Raw genomic sequence first — 15,785 nt, 5'->3', positions numbered from 1 at the left:
AGCTTCGTTGATTGACTGTATTTCTGCCCAATGACCACTGATATTCTTGAAATCAAGCTGGGTAGATAGCCAATGAGCTGAGGTAAACGCCAGTATGTGATGGTTATGGGTTGGACCACCATTCCTTGTTTGTATGCATGCGTATCGAACTCCATTCTCGCCTTGACCATCAGAGTAGTTTCAGTGACGCTTGTTACGCACAGCAGTATTTTGGAAAGTAGTATTTTCAACGATTTCATTGAAGACATCACGGCGAATAAATCAGGAAAAGTGAAGTCCAAGTCTAAGTATACAGATTCGCACCAGATTATAGAAGAGATTGATCGGGAAAGTGAGACAGATTTTTAGTTTGAGAAATCTTTTAGTGTTATGATTCAAACAGGAGCTGAGGAGCTGTTTCTGCAAGGACAGGACGTACTTCTGGACGGGTAATATATATATATATTGTTGAATGGAACAGCACTTCACCTTAGTGACTGTTCCCTCTGCTCTATACAATACATATATTTTAAGGCTCGTACAATACAAATATTTTTTTTATGTTTTCTTTCACAGTGATAGCGACTCCGACTGGGAGCCCCCAGTGCCAAGCTGCCCACTCTACCTCTGCCCCCTCTTCTCCTGCCTCCAGTGGTGTTCATATGCCACAGTCTTGACCTTACTGCAGGCATGACTGTGCCTCAGGGCCAAAAGGGCACAGCATGGAGGCGTCGTTGTGTTCTGTTTCGCATGACCTGCACCACTTGTTCAGTTTGCCTCTGCTTTACATCAGAAAGAGACTGCTATGGGACATGGCACAGGCAGCAAAATATTGTGTAGAGGACTTCCAAAGGGTCTACTGTTTTTTTTAAATATTTATTTTCTAATATATATTTTTTTAATTTTTACCAAAAAATGTTGTGTGTTAGAATTGCTTTTTGATATGTTGTATATAGTTATTTGCACTGTTGTATATAGTTATAGGTCATTTCACCAATTCGGCCACTTGGGTACATTTGGGCAACTTGTGTGGGACACCTGGGTGACTTCATGCTAAATGTCATGTAGCTCACCCATTCCTGAAGTTATCTGTCTGAAACTTTGCACACCTACAGTTGCCCTCTTGTGTTATCCATCAAATTTATCTCCAGTATCCTATCTGACAGTGTTGCTATTCTAGTACATGTGAAAGATGATTCTACAACAATAAAAAACAGAAAACGTATGCTCTTTCTTTCTCGTTTCTTCCACCAGATCTACTGTGTTATATTCTCCTACATTCAATTAACATTTCAACAAACTTCAGAATGTTTCCATTCAAATGATACCAATAATATGCATATCCTTGCCTCTGGGGCTGAGCTCCAGACAGTTAGATTAGGGTATGTCTTCAGGCGGAAATTGAGAACAAGGGATGCAGCCATAAGAGGACAACAAAGTCAAGGTATTAGAGTGGCCATCACAAAGCCCTGACCTCAATCCTATAGAACATTTGTGGGTAGAACTGAAAAAGCGTGTGCGAGCAAGGAGGCCTACAAACCTGACTCAGTTACACCAGATCAGTCAGAAGGAATGGGTCAAAGTGCACCCAACTTATTGTGGGAAGCTTGTGGAAGGCTACACAAAACGTTTGACCCATTTAAACAATTTAAAGGCAATGCTACCAAATACTAATTGAGTGTATGTAAACCTAAAAAAATATTCTGACTTTCATATTCTTAAAATAAAGTGTTGATCCTAACTGACAGGGAATTTAAACTAGGATTAAACGTCAGGAATTTTGAAAAACTGAGTTTAAATGTATTTGGCTAAAGTGTATGTAACCTTCTGACTTAATCTGTATGTCCATTACATGAAATCCAAATAAAATCGGTTTATATTACAGGTTGCAATTCAACAACATAGGAAAAACCCCAAGGGGGATGAATACTTTTGCAAGGCACCGTAATGGGGTGGTATGGATTAAAGGTCGACCGATTATGATTTTTTTTTTTTACGCCGATACCGATTATTGGAAGACCAAAAAAAGCCGATACCGATTAATCGGACGACTTTTTCAAATGTATTTGTAATAATGACAATTACAACAATACTGAATGAACACTTATTTAAACTTAATATAATACATCAATAAAATCAATTTAGCCTCAAATAAATAATGAAACATGTTCAATTTGGTTTAAATAATGCAAAAACAAAGTGTTGGAGAAGAAGGTAAAAGTGCAATATGTGCCATGTAAGAAAGCTAACGTTCATGTTCCTTGCTCAGAACATGAGAACATGTGAAAGCTGTTGGTTGCTTTTAACATGAGTCTTCAATATTCCCAGGTAAGAAGTTTTAGGTAGTTATTGTAGGAATTATAGGACTATTTCTCTCTGTACGATTTGTATTTCATATACCTTTGACTATTGGATGTTCTTATATGCACTTTAGTATTGCCAGTGTAACAGTATAGGTTCCGTCCCTCTCCTTTCTCCTACCTGGGCTCGAACCAGGAACACATCAACAACAGCCACCCTCGAAGCTGCGTTACCCATGCAGAGCAAGGGGAATAACTACTCCAAGTCTCAGAGCAAGTGACATTTGAAACGCTATTAGCGCGCACCCCGCTAACTAGCTAGCCATTTCACATCGGTTACACCAGCCTAACCTCGGGAGTTGATAGGCTTGAAGTCATAAACAGAGCAATGCTTGAAGCACTGCGAAGAGCTGCTGGCAAACGCATGAAAGTGCTGTTTGAATGAATGCTTACGAGCCTGCTGCTGCTTACCACCGCTCAGTCAGACTGCTCTTTCAAATCATAGACTTAATTATAACATAATAACACACAGAAATACGAGCCTTAGGTCATTAATATGGTTGAATCCGGAAACTATCACAAAACGTTTATTCTTTCAGTGAAATACGGAACCGTTCCGTATTTTATCTAATGGGTGGTATCCATAAGTCTAAATATTCCTTTTACATTGCACAACCTTCAATGTTATGTCATAATTACGTAAAACTCTGGCAAATTAGTTCGCAACGAGCCAGGCGGCCCAAACTATTGCATATACCCTGACTCTGCGTGCAATGAACGCAAGATAAGTGACACAATTTCGCCTGGCTAATATTGCCTGCTAACCTGGATTTCTTTTAGCTAAATATGCAGGCTTAAAAATATATACTTCTGTGTATTGATTTTAAGAAAGGCATTGATGTTTATGGTTAGGTACAGTCGTGCAATGATTGTGCTTTTTTCGCAAATGCGCTTTTGTTAAATCATCCCCCGTTTGGTGAAGTTGGCTGTCTTTTTTAGGAAGAATTAGTCTTCACACAGTTCTCAACGAGCCAGGCGGCCCAAACTGCTGCATATACCCTGACTCTGTTGCAAGAGAAGTGACACAATTTTCCTAGTTAAAAGAAATTCATGTTAGCAGGCAATATTAACTAAATATGCAGGTATAAAAATATATTATTGTTTATTGATTGTAAGAAAGGCATTGATGTTTATTGTTAGGTACACATTTGAGCAACGACAGTCATTTTTCGCAAATGCGCACTGCATCGATTATATGCAACGCAGGACACGCTAGATAAACTAGTAATATCATCAACCATGTGTAGTTAACTAGTTTTTTAAAGATAAGTTTAATGCTAGTTAGCAACTTACCTTGCTTCTTACTGCATTCGCGTAACAGGCAGGCTCCTCGTGGAGTGCAATGTAAGGCAGGTGGTTACAGCGTTGGACAAGTTAACTGTAAGGTTGCAAGATTGAATCCCCGAGCTGACAAGGTAAAAATCTGTCGTTCTGCCCCTGGACAAGGCAGTTAACCCCCTTTTCCTTGGCCATCATTGAAAATAAGATTGTGCTCTTAACTGACTTGCCTAGTTAAATAAAGGTGTTGGCCAAATTGGCCAAAAAATTGGCGTCGAAAAATACCAATTTCCAATTGTTATGAACTTGAAATCGGTGCCAATTAATCGTCCATTCCAATTAATCGGTCGACCTCTAGTATGGATGGAGTCTAGGTAATATTAAATATGTGCTTAAAATATGATTTAATAATGTATCAGTTGAGTATTTTTATTTATGTAACTAGGCAAGTCAGTTAAGAACACATTTTTACTTACAATGATGGCCTAGGAACAGTGGGATAATTGCTTTGTTCAGGGGCAGAACGGCAGATTTTTACATTGTCAGTTCGGGGATTTGATCTAGCAACCTTTTGGTTAGTGGCCCAACGCTCTTACCACTAGGCTACCTGCCGCCCCCAGTATAAGGACTAAGATATGAACTAAATGTGTATAAAATGTTCTACTGTAAATATTTTCAAATAAACACCTAATGATACTGGATCACTAGAAGAGCAGTAGTTTAGAACTGTTGTACGGGATTTGGTCAATCCTCTATCCTCCATCCATGTGCTTCAAGTATTGTATGATCTATGAATTTGAAAGTGGTCACATTTCCCAAGCCCCATTCCTCATCTACCACAAAGTGTCAGGAAATGACATTTTGTGCATTTAAACAGGAATGAATACAGCCAGAAGTGACTCTCAGCGGTATGGACAGTTTGCCTGCTGGTGCAGTAAAGCCTATGTGTGGGTGGTAGGAGAGTGCTAACAGAATGGGTACAACGAGAATGATAAACAGATAAGCAAGTGGGCTGAAAAACACTGCATATTATGTCCATGGCCTCCATACACTTATTGAGCTTATATGCAGAAACAAACGGCTCTATTATTTACCATGTCGGTCTTTGTTCTTGTTGTTGAAAAATAAGATCAAATCTCGCCCTGGCCCGATGCAGCATTATTCTCCACTTTTCCACAATGCCATTAGCTATAAATCATACTGGCAGAAATCTATTAGCATTTTAGCAAGCTATCATGGCCTTGCCACCTCTCCCATTTCTCATCCTGGTGCATCGCAAATTGCATATCAAGCTCTGACCTGCTGATAATATAATGGAGTCTTTTGAATTTGCCATGAGTGTCAAGAAAGGGAGGAGTATTGTGCAGGCCGCAGCCTACTCGAAACAATTCACTGCAGAACAAAAAAGTACAACAACATTTATTTTACCATTCATCTCACTTCATTTTTCCATCTTTATACACTGTGTAAATGATTTATTTAAAACCATATTTGTAATTCAAGACACTTTGCTTGTTCTTCACCCCGGGCTAATCTGGTTTTCTTTCTCCAATTAGATAAGGAAATCACGTAATTAACACATGGTATTTCAAGTCAGCTATAACAATCTGCTCCACGCACTCTTCCTGTTTCACCAAACGCTAGCAGTGGGAAGTGAAGCTTGGGACATGTGGTCCCTGCTGTGTTCTTTAACACTGAAATACAAGACTCATCTGAATCTCGCTCATTAGGACATGAAATACATCATGCAAAGTGAGGAAAGTGAGGAGAAGGCTCACATGAGAAAATGTGAGTAGAAAAGGACATTTGTGACATATGGTTCTGTGAAATGATGAGTTATCTGCTTTGAGAGGAGCAGCTGGACGTTTCCTAAATATGATATGGCTATAGTGCACGTTATATTATGTCAGCAAAAGCGTTACTAGTATAACCAACACTTCTAGAGCCACGTCTTTGGACCAGGGGTTTAATTTGACCTTGACTAATGATGCCAATAAAAGCCATTCCAAATTAGCCTCTTTTCCCTCAACTTTCTTGGAAAACTCCTGGCTGGTATTGTAGGTGAGAGCACTGGGTGATGGGATGGACCTTTTCAACACAATAGTGAGCGAGCTATGAGTGACGGGGGAGGAGGATCAAATAAATATTTTGGAACAAAAAACCGGACACATAACGAACCAGGTTCAGGATGCTGTGGAGAGGAGAGATGCACCACACCTCATGTGACTGTCAATATCTCCTCAATGCCTGCAGATACAAGTAAATAAAACCATGTGACCCGTTTTTTTCCAATTATGTTCATCCAAGCACAATATTGATAATATGTCATGACTCTATGATGACGAGGATTGGTTGTAATGAAATCTGGGTTTACGTTGCTCAATATGCAGGATTGGTTGATGACAGAATATGAAAGTTCAAGATTTTCTAAGACACTTGAGAGCCTATGCAATCCAAACTCTTCGTAACCAGACCTTGATTTGAAGTGCTCTTGGTTTCCTGAGCCTTTCTGAAGTGTAACTACGTCGGGGACTAGAAAACCTGGGAAAGCCTTGGCATCTGTTCAAAAAGATTTGCAGAATCCACGCTTCCATTTCAATTCATTCAGTATGTTGTGTCCACAGTACACCTTGTGGCAGAGCAACCTGACGACAGTGCACTCTTGTAGAGGTCAATAACAGTGGTGGGACACTTTTACCCAGTGTCTTTGTGTTCCCCTTAGTGACAGCATCTCATTGTCAGGTGTTTAGCATGATAAGGTATTTAGCCTGATAAGGTCACCACACCCAGAGGGGATTACTGGCTGATTCTCATCAATGCAATGCTTTAAAAACAGGTTTATCCAACGTTGTAGCCTGGATCAACCAATCTAAATGCTAAGTCTCTCTCTCGGGAGAATGGAGGCCTGGCTGCTAACACATACGGATAAAGAAATCAAAATCAGCCATAAGGATTTGGATGGATGAGTTAAACACACAATTAAATGACCCTTGCACCTTTTTATTTGTCATAAGGACCTGGGAAATAGATTGATATTGCTAACAAAGTCAGGTAAAAGTGTCTAATAGCTGCTCTTTTAGTGTGACAAGTATTCCGATTACATTTGTTGGTATTCCTAGGAAGACGAGGTATTCACAGAAAAAAAAATGCAAGCGTAGCAATTGAGCTTAACTGATAAGGCAACAATTGTTCTAGAATGACACTGGTTTCTGCTCTGGGTGGACATTAACACCCAGTAGCAAGGCTACACTATGTGCCATGCCACCATCATCATTCCTTTTCAGCAAGTACAGAGCTAGCAGTAGTTAAATTGGGAGCTCACTGGCTCGTACTGGGAGGCCATGTTCCTCTTTGAGAGCGGCATAAGGATTGCTGTCAATCTCCTCCACGTCGAGTCAAGTTAGAGAACTATGAAGGAGGAGAGCTGGCAAGGAGTGGGAGAGGTCTCTCTCAAGGCAAACTGAAAATAAAGCATGTATACATATGGGGATGCATCTGGAATGATTTTATTTTGGAAAGAAAAATGATAATAACCAGATAGGTCAGCTATCTATCTGAAAAAGTGTCTGGTTGTAATTCACAAGTCCAGTTTCGATACTGTTCTCTGACATAATGGAAATCATTTTTGACATACTGTATCAAGCTTGTGACCTGATGCATTTGCTTTGGTTGTGTTTCAAATGATTGTGTTCCCAATATAAATGAATGGTAAATAATGTCATTTTGGAGTCACTTTTATTGTAAATAAGTATATAATATATTTCGAAACACTTCTACATGAATGTGGATGCTACCATGACTACGAATAATCCTGAATGAATGATGAATAACTATGAGAGAGAAAGTTGAACGCATAAATTTCAAACCCCCCAAAAATGCTAACCTGCCTTGTTATTGTAATGGTGAGAGGTTAGCATGTCTTGGCGGGTATGCTATTCGTGCGTCTAACTTTCTCACTCATTAGTGCTAGCTGCAAGTTGCTACAAGTAGGCCTGCCTTCAATCTACAAGCGCAACTTTTTCTCTCTTACTGTCTACCATAGTGACACATGTCACAGTCCCGCTCCCCTACTGCCATCTAAATAATGAATCCTCTGCCACTTGCGGTAATCCTCCGGTAGAGCTAGCCCATAAATAGCAAGGATCCAGACAGAAAACACTCGACTTCCCCATTCACCTTTCAAAACACATAAAAACACTTTTTATAAATGGTCTCCTCTGGTATTGCAAGTTAGTGACATGTACTGTACACAGGTTTGCGGAACATGATTTGCTTCAAGTGTTGAGTGATTGTGATCATTTAATGTCTCTGCACTATATCTGGTTTGGGAGTTGAACGTTTGCTCAGCATCCATTTGAAGACGACATCAAAGTAAGCCAACTACTTTAAAAGGCAGCAACATCTCATGGAAAAAGGTACAGTAATGGCAAAAGGCACCTCTGGGCTTCCTGTGATGGATATGTGAGTGAGTGAGTGAGTGAGTGAGTGAGTGAGTGAGTGAGTGAGTGAGTGAGTGAGTGAGTGAGTGAGTGAGTGAGTGAGTGAGTGAGTGAGTGAGTGAGTGAGTGAGTGAGTGAGTGAGTGAGTGAGAGAGAGAGAGAGAGAGAGAGAGAGAGACAAACAAACAAACAAAGAAAGAGGCAGAAAGAGAGAGGCAGAGACAGAGGGGTGAAAGTGAGAAAATAGAAAAGGTAGTTAGTTAGCTGGAATGTTTGCCCTCTTCCAGGAACTCCTTAATGTTATGCCAGAGAAACACCAAAGCAGACGAACCTGAGAAGAAATATCCTCTTAAGTGTCCTTTCACAGGAGGACTCAAAAGCTTCTCCCGCTCTCCCCCCCCCCCCATCCTGTGTCCCCGATTAATGCAAAGGGTACAGGCGGCCGTGAGGGGGTGCCAGTGATATCTGACATGTCCTATTGTATGCAGATGCGTTGACAGGCCTGGCATTTGGCGTGCAGCATTGGAGATGCCTTTCGGTGGCAAGCTCTCAGCCAATTACCAGGCAATTATTGTATTTATATGTACATACGACTTGACGTTAAGAATTAGGTCTAGACATATTCATCTATGTCAACAGCTTTGCAGAATATAGACTTCACCTATGCCACTAAAAGTGGAAAATGTTTCTCTAAATGTTTAACAAGCGGAAATGAGTAGAACAAATCGGTATCTAGGTCATTCCATAGCTAGCTTAATAAACATGGTTACAGATGAAAATATCAAAGATATGTAACGTTTTTTGTTGTTGTATCGGTGCCATGTTTTCTCATCGGCTCCCGGGTAGTAGTTGTTGGGGGGGTTAACCGCCTTGCTCAAGGACAGAACTGCACCCATTTATGTATTAATAAAAGTAGCAAATTAGAGCTGTGACACCGAGGGTGGGGGGTTAGTGTCACTGATCATCATAAACATTAAAAACCAAGTAGCTAAATGGTCTTTTCTACCTACAGAGATGGCACCCACCCGCTGGCTTTACAGTTGGGATAATGATTGCCATAACTATACCGGTGAACAATTTGAGAGAAGGACAATGCCCTCTGTGAGTATCATTAAAATAAGTTAGGTGCCATCATTGTACAATATTTGCAGAATGATCAAAACGCTAACAGGTTCATGTCTGACAATTATTTCCAAAATGAAAGAGAAACTAATGGGTTATTCTCAAATCATTTCCAGGAGAGAAATACTGATACATACAACATTTAATTATGAAACAAAACAATACACTTCAACGCTGGTTTGCAAGGACTGCGTGGGACAATAATATGTGCCCATGTTACGTTGCACGCCCATGGTACCGCATACCAAATTATGTCAATTGTAAACGTAATTTACCAAATTCTGATGAATCACAAAACTGCACCATTTAATTCACTGGATTATATACTGTGTCATAACATCGAGAAACATTAGGAAATCTTCCATAAGAGTTTGGACCGTTTAAAAAAAAAATGTTTTTACACTCCTGCTGTAAAACTCATATCCAGTCAACAGTTTGGCCCCTACGCATCATTACAAACTGTGAGGGTGGGTTCTGGAACATTTAACTGCCATTTGGGTGATTAGGATTCTGTGATGACCACTTCCAAAACCACTCCTTTTCCTTGGTTTTGGTGGGCTTTTACAAAATAATTCCACAATGTCATAGAAATGTCAGTCACAGTTACATTGTCAAGTCCCAACCCCACAGTCAACGAGCAGGTGCAGGGGCAGCCCTTTTGGCAGGACATTTAAATTAGAGATTGTCTCTTAAGGACATAAAGTGATATTACAGTTGACACTGGAAATAGCAATAAAAAAAACGGAAATAATTAAACTGCATAATGTATATGGGCATCACGGATATTATAAACAACTAGGATAAAATCAGACTTGAACAATCAGAACGTCATGAATTGAATCAAATGAATGTGAGCAGCGTAATTTAATCATATCCCTCTTATTCAGGTATCAGCTACAAATACAGTTACCTTGCTCCACCTTTTGGCCTTGGCAATAAATCATAGCTGTAGCTCCAGGGAAAGACCTCATATGACGCAATACCCACAGAGAAAAGCTTGTTGAGTTGGCCCACTTGTATTTACCTGTCATCTGTAAATATATGTGGATTGCAACTGTATGGCCCGGTTTGACACCCTAGCTTATTTATCTATGATGAATCTCTACTGCTTATTGTTGGTCGCCACTTTCTACACACCTATTACTCTGTCTTTACGGCTAGTGTTCTGCTAAGCACTTCAATCTGTCACTGTCTCCAAGGTCATGACGTAGACCCCGCAATGGTTAAATCAAAGGACTAAAGACCCAGGAAGCAATATCTACCATCCAGGCAAGATTTGTCATAGCCATTACCAAACCACATTGAAGGAGAGTTTCGATTGCATTGGCAATGTGCAAGTAGTGCAGACTGGAGAGAAACATAAGAATAGAAGTTTCTGGAAGACGACAGGCCTAATAATACCCATTATAGGTCACTTCCAATATGAAACGACTCCAAAAGGCTTAAAGCCACCTAAAATGTCCATTCAACATTTTATTTACTTATTTTTCATTTGTAGAGAATAGGCCAAAAAAAAAAACCAGATTCATTTCATGAGAAAATGCATCGGACTGAACATTGCCCATTGAATAATAGGCTACGTCAGAGGCTGGAAAATGTTGCACAAAACCTCTGCTAAAAATGGTTCTGGGCATGTGTATAGTAACTTGAGTCTGTAGAATTCCAAATTGCAATCTGTATCCAATTGACTTGCAATGTAAATATTCCCAGCTTCAGTGGACATGGTTCTAGCCAAGTGCATATGAATGAGAATGTGGTATTATCAATTTAAAAGTGTAAAGCTGGTGTCTGGTATTGACAAGAATCCAACAATCAAAAATAACCTTGATATTTTGACAAAAACAATAATAATTGAGGGCTCTATTTTAACAAACCTAAAGCAATAGAAAATCTAAGGTTTGCCAGTTGCGCTATAGGCCCGGGCTGTGTCAGAAGTATTTTCTATTTTCACTGCAGGACTTATGAGCACAATGGCGCGAAGGGGCTGGGTTTTGAGGAATAAATGTATTAATTATAGGTGTGAAGAGGGCTTGGCCACTCACTGGCCAAGCCCTCGTCACGGAATATTCTCTTTCTAGTCCATTGTGGATAGATACACTGTATTTTACTGAACAAAAATACAAACACAGCATCTAAAGTGTTGGTTCCATGTTTCATGAGTTGAAATAAAAGATCCCAGAAATGTTCCATATGCACATAAAGCTTATTTCTCTACATCCCTGTTAGTGAGCATTTCTCCTTTGCCAAAGACAATACCAGGTGTGGCATCTCAAGAAGCTGTAGAGTTTTGTCACAAAACACAATGCGACAGATGTCTCAAATTTTTTATACCGATTGACTGGGCTTGCCTCACCAGTGGGTGGGCCTGGCTCCCAAGTGGGTGTGCCTATGTCCTCCCAGACCCACCCACAGCCCCTGCCCAGTCATGTGAAATCCATAGGTTAGGGCCTAATTTATTTATTTCAATTGACTGATTTCCTTATGCGAACTGTAACTCAGTAAAAATCTTTGAAATTGTTGCATGTTGCATAATTATTTTTTGTTCAGTATAAAAACGCTACAGTAATGAGTAATAGCAATAGTAAAAAAAATAACATCCATTGTTTGCTTAATATGTTTGGAGTGTTGACAGTCAACATTGTTGTAACTGGCTTCAAACAATATAGGGCCTTTACGCCAGGGGTTGGAATCACTGTTCCGACCGACTAGCAAAATAAAGTTCTGAACCGGTTCGAACCCCCCAAAATGTCTGGTTTATATAGCTCCTTTCTGTTCCTATTTAAACCTCAAACATTTAGCTCGACATGAAATGATATGACCAATCAGTGGGGATGGAGCAGCTTGCTATGAAGCGGGTAAGCAATTGAACCTGTACAGGAAAGTCTAAGAGCAAATTGTATTTTGCCGTAACAGCGTAGATGAATCATAATGAAAGAAACACACACACTGTGCTTCCAGGCACAGTATAGGGCGTGAGATGAAACTGACATTTTGCAGATGAAGAGAGAGCAAGAGAGGATGGAGGAAGGTCGCCTTAAAGCACTGGACATTTTGTTATAACACGCATTATCTGAATTAGGGCCACAGAATTATACCTATGGAGGAGCAGCTTCTATGGAGGAGCTTTGAATGTCATCCGAGTTAGTTTAACATCAGACCGGAGCAAATGTTAGCTAGCTAGATGGCTAACATACGTGTGTGCAGAGCAGCACGATAAAAAAAAATATGTCTTACCTTTTTGTAGCTAATAAATCCATTGTGAAACCTGATAACTATAGTATCTTTAACTAGCAGTGAAAAGCACTAGCATGCTTTTAAAATAACGGTTCTGTTCCAGAACAGCATAGATCACTTTCGTTACTGGTTTTCGGGTTCTGTTCCTTGAACCGGTTCCAACCCTTGCTTTACCCAGCAAACTCAAACAACAAATACCAGGCTCCTGTGCATTTTATTGTATGTGTAAGACACGTTCTTAAAAAACAAGATATAGCCTTGTCCTACCATTGATACGGCGTTATAGGACTGAATAACTTGGTGAATGCATTGGGCAGTTCATTATGAAGAGGAGAGGCTTTGCTTGGTTTTTAGTCAAATGAAACTAAAAGGGGAAAAAATATGTATGTTTCTAAATACGAGGTTTATGGGCACAAAAAGCACATATCTATTGTTCCATGTGCATATGGGGACTGTGCATCGCGGTTGGATAGGCTGCGCTTCGGTTGTCAAAATCAATGCCATAACCAACCTCGTTACTGCTAAAACCAGCTTTCGGTCTTAAATATCCCCATCAGTGCATATTGAAATTGGCCCTTTTGGCATACGTTTTTAAGGACACACCTAAGATATTGCCACCCCTCCCACCTCAGCGCAAGCAAGCTCATATAAGACAGGTCAATTACCAATCCTGTCGCTATGGTTTGACAGTAGAAGAGCGCCGGCTTTAACAGGTCAAAGTAGCAAACAAGCACGCATTTGACAATTGTCAGACGAAATTAGAGCCCGGAGTCTCCTTAATAACTCGATGATCAGTGAAAGGATTGGGAGGGATATACAGTGCTGCAGTCCAACTGAGGCCCAAGCCAATGGTTGAACAGTTACATTCACATACACGCTGACAGGATATGCATGCCTTTCACAAACTAAACCATACAGTATTGTCCCACATTAGTTCAAAATGGGCTATTTTCTTGCATAACTTATCCAACAAATTAGTTAAGATAGAGAAAACTAAGCCGTATAATGTAAAGTACAATAAAATACAAGAATCATCTTTCATGCTTTTCTCATCAACATTTGAAAGCATATCCAGTGCCAAAGTACAGGCTTTACCTTTGGCAATGACTGTGGCTATTCCCTCAAGAGTTCCTAAGGAGCTCCACTTCTTAGAGTATTTCTGGCTTTGTAGCAGATGTAAAAATGTCTTGGATATCCTCTTCGCTCGAGTTTTGATAGACACTACAGTCACACAGTGCACTGGAACGCTTTCGTTTGCCTCATTGACGCATTCAGTCGCTGGCTGCCACAAGGGTTAAAACCTACTGGACCGGGAAGTCACACACAGACACACAAGCGTCGTTCTAGTAGCCAACCTCTCTCCTGCTGCCTTGCATCCTTTCTCCTTCTCCTCTTACTCAATGCTGTACACCTCTCGCTTCTCTCCTTTACGTAAGACAGTAGAGAGAGTGCTGAAAGATTTGCACTGCTCCATCACGGATCGTGTTACAGTGTCTGGCTCTTGCTGCACTCACAGACAATAGGCTGAGCGTGTGTGTGTTTACCCCGCATAAGTATAGAGAAAGAAAGGAGCGAAAGAAAGGGAAGGAGAGGGGATGGAGACTGACACCAGCTAAAGCTAAACCCTGGGGGGGGGGGGGGGGGGATAGTGTGTTTGCCCTAGAAAAGCATCTCCAAGACATCTCGATAGGTGACATACATTGACAATAGAGAAACAGTGTCATGAATTCCCATGGGGGACGGTGTAGTAGTCACTCAAGTGTTCCTGACCTAAAAGTGTCACCTTGTGCACTTGTTTAAGCACTGTTTTGGTATTAACTTATCCATCAGGGTGACATCACTGCCACAATAGCCCCAATGTTTTCAACTGGGTCAAACAATTATAGATGGGATGTCTCTTTGTCCTAATGCGTTGTTAATTACACCATAAGCAGTTAAAGAGCTATTACAAAACACTAACGTGCTGAGATATACACAAACAATTTTAGTTAGTTAATTTGCATTATAAATGAACTCAAAATCAAAACAACTATACTGTAGGCTGCATATTCTGTGAATTTGATCATAGACTTTCTAGGGAAACAAGAGCAATTCATTCCCATCATGAAAGAGCCAAACATTTATTGATTTGACTCTTTCTTTGTCAGTATGGACAGTCTACATAGAATGATTAAATCATGTTGGATTATAGCAACAACAAAAAAATAGTCTGAGTATTTATTAGTTACTTTGTTGTTTGTTTACTTGTTTGATTTTGGATGTCACTTGAGTCTTGACAAAATAGGGTATTAATGTGACTTGGTTAAATTAATATTGTTTATTTAACTTTTAACATGCCGTGAAGGGGACATAAATGTCCTCAATCTCTAATTTGGCTGCGAAATGTATTTGGTAATGTTTATAATTGCCTCTAAAATCATTAAAGAAAATCTACAAACTGTCAATGTGACCTCTTAACACATCTGCATAAAATGTTGAGCAAAAACAAGGAATTAAATTAAGCTTTAAAAAGGCACACTTAGTAGTTTACACACTTAGTAGTAGGTTGTTGTTTTGTTGGGGGGGGGGGGGGGGGGTGTCTTTGAATGTGCAAAATACAATAAGGAAAGGAACAGGTGCCCAGACTGGCCTAAAGTACATTGCAGACTGTACATCGGATTCAGTGTTTTATAACTATCACGTCAAGCTGTGCGATGTTCCCAAATGCATATTTTGATATCAGCCTGCCCAGATTGTACAATTTGCTTCATTTCGTCGATTGGCTTGAGAGGCTACGTCAGCCGATGTAGGCTCCAACAATTGCAGCGGTGTATTTGATCTGCCCATGTGTCAGCAGTGGCTGCCCAAGCCTCTCTCTATGCTTATGTGCGACAGAGGCGAGTTCGGGAAAAACTGAAAGGATGCATCTTAGTGGTAGAATGTTTATTTTGATTTCAGATGTGTCATTTAAATAAGATGATTAGGGAAATTGTTCTTCTTGCACAGCATGTAAACGTTTAATTCAAACTATTATATTCATCTGACTATTCACATGAATCATATTATTGTGTGCATACTCAGTGCCGGCCGTGTTCCAATTGGTCAGTCACTGGGATCGGCTCGTAACACCAGCCACACTACACAATAAAGGGGGAAAAAATCTGACACTGACAGAACTTTGTTGGAGCCTATGACCGCACGTCGTGGTACTTAAAATCAGCAGACCTAGACCCTGTCACACTGAATGAGCCAAGACGTCCGACAATTGTTCATAACCTAAGAATTAGCCCACGGCGTGGACATCATCATGACATAAGACATCTAAAATTGTCTAAAATGGGCTTAAATCAAAGCCTGGTTAGTTTTTTTTGTCTATGTCTATTGTAGTAGTTCC

The 15,785-nt window shown here is 40.2% G+C and overlaps 1 protein-coding gene across 6 annotated transcripts in view; it reads right to left on the bottom strand.

Moving 5' to 3' along the window:
* The window catches only part of LOC109905278 (teneurin-3), a 180,767-nt gene that overhangs the window by 103,995 nt on the left and 60,987 nt on the right, over window positions 1–15,785 (bottom strand). Inside the window, exon 1 of one of the 6 annotated variants that reach the window (XM_031790230.1) lies at window positions 13,508–13,938. The exons of the other annotated variants lie outside the window; for them this stretch is intronic. The gene's annotated coding sequence lies outside the window, so the exon portion shown is untranslated. Of the gene's footprint in view, window positions 1–13,507; window positions 13,939–15,785 lie in introns of those variants that run through there. 6 annotated transcript variants of the gene reach the window in all.

The sequence above is a fragment of the Oncorhynchus kisutch genome, linkage group LG15, assembly GCF_002021735.2.
Source record: "Oncorhynchus kisutch isolate 150728-3 linkage group LG15, Okis_V2, whole genome shotgun sequence".
In the NCBI taxonomy this organism is placed as follows: Eukaryota; Metazoa; Chordata; class Actinopteri; order Salmoniformes; family Salmonidae; genus Oncorhynchus; species Oncorhynchus kisutch.
Note: the sequence above shows the minus strand (reverse complement) of the source record. Positions and strands in the feature narration are given on the sequence as shown.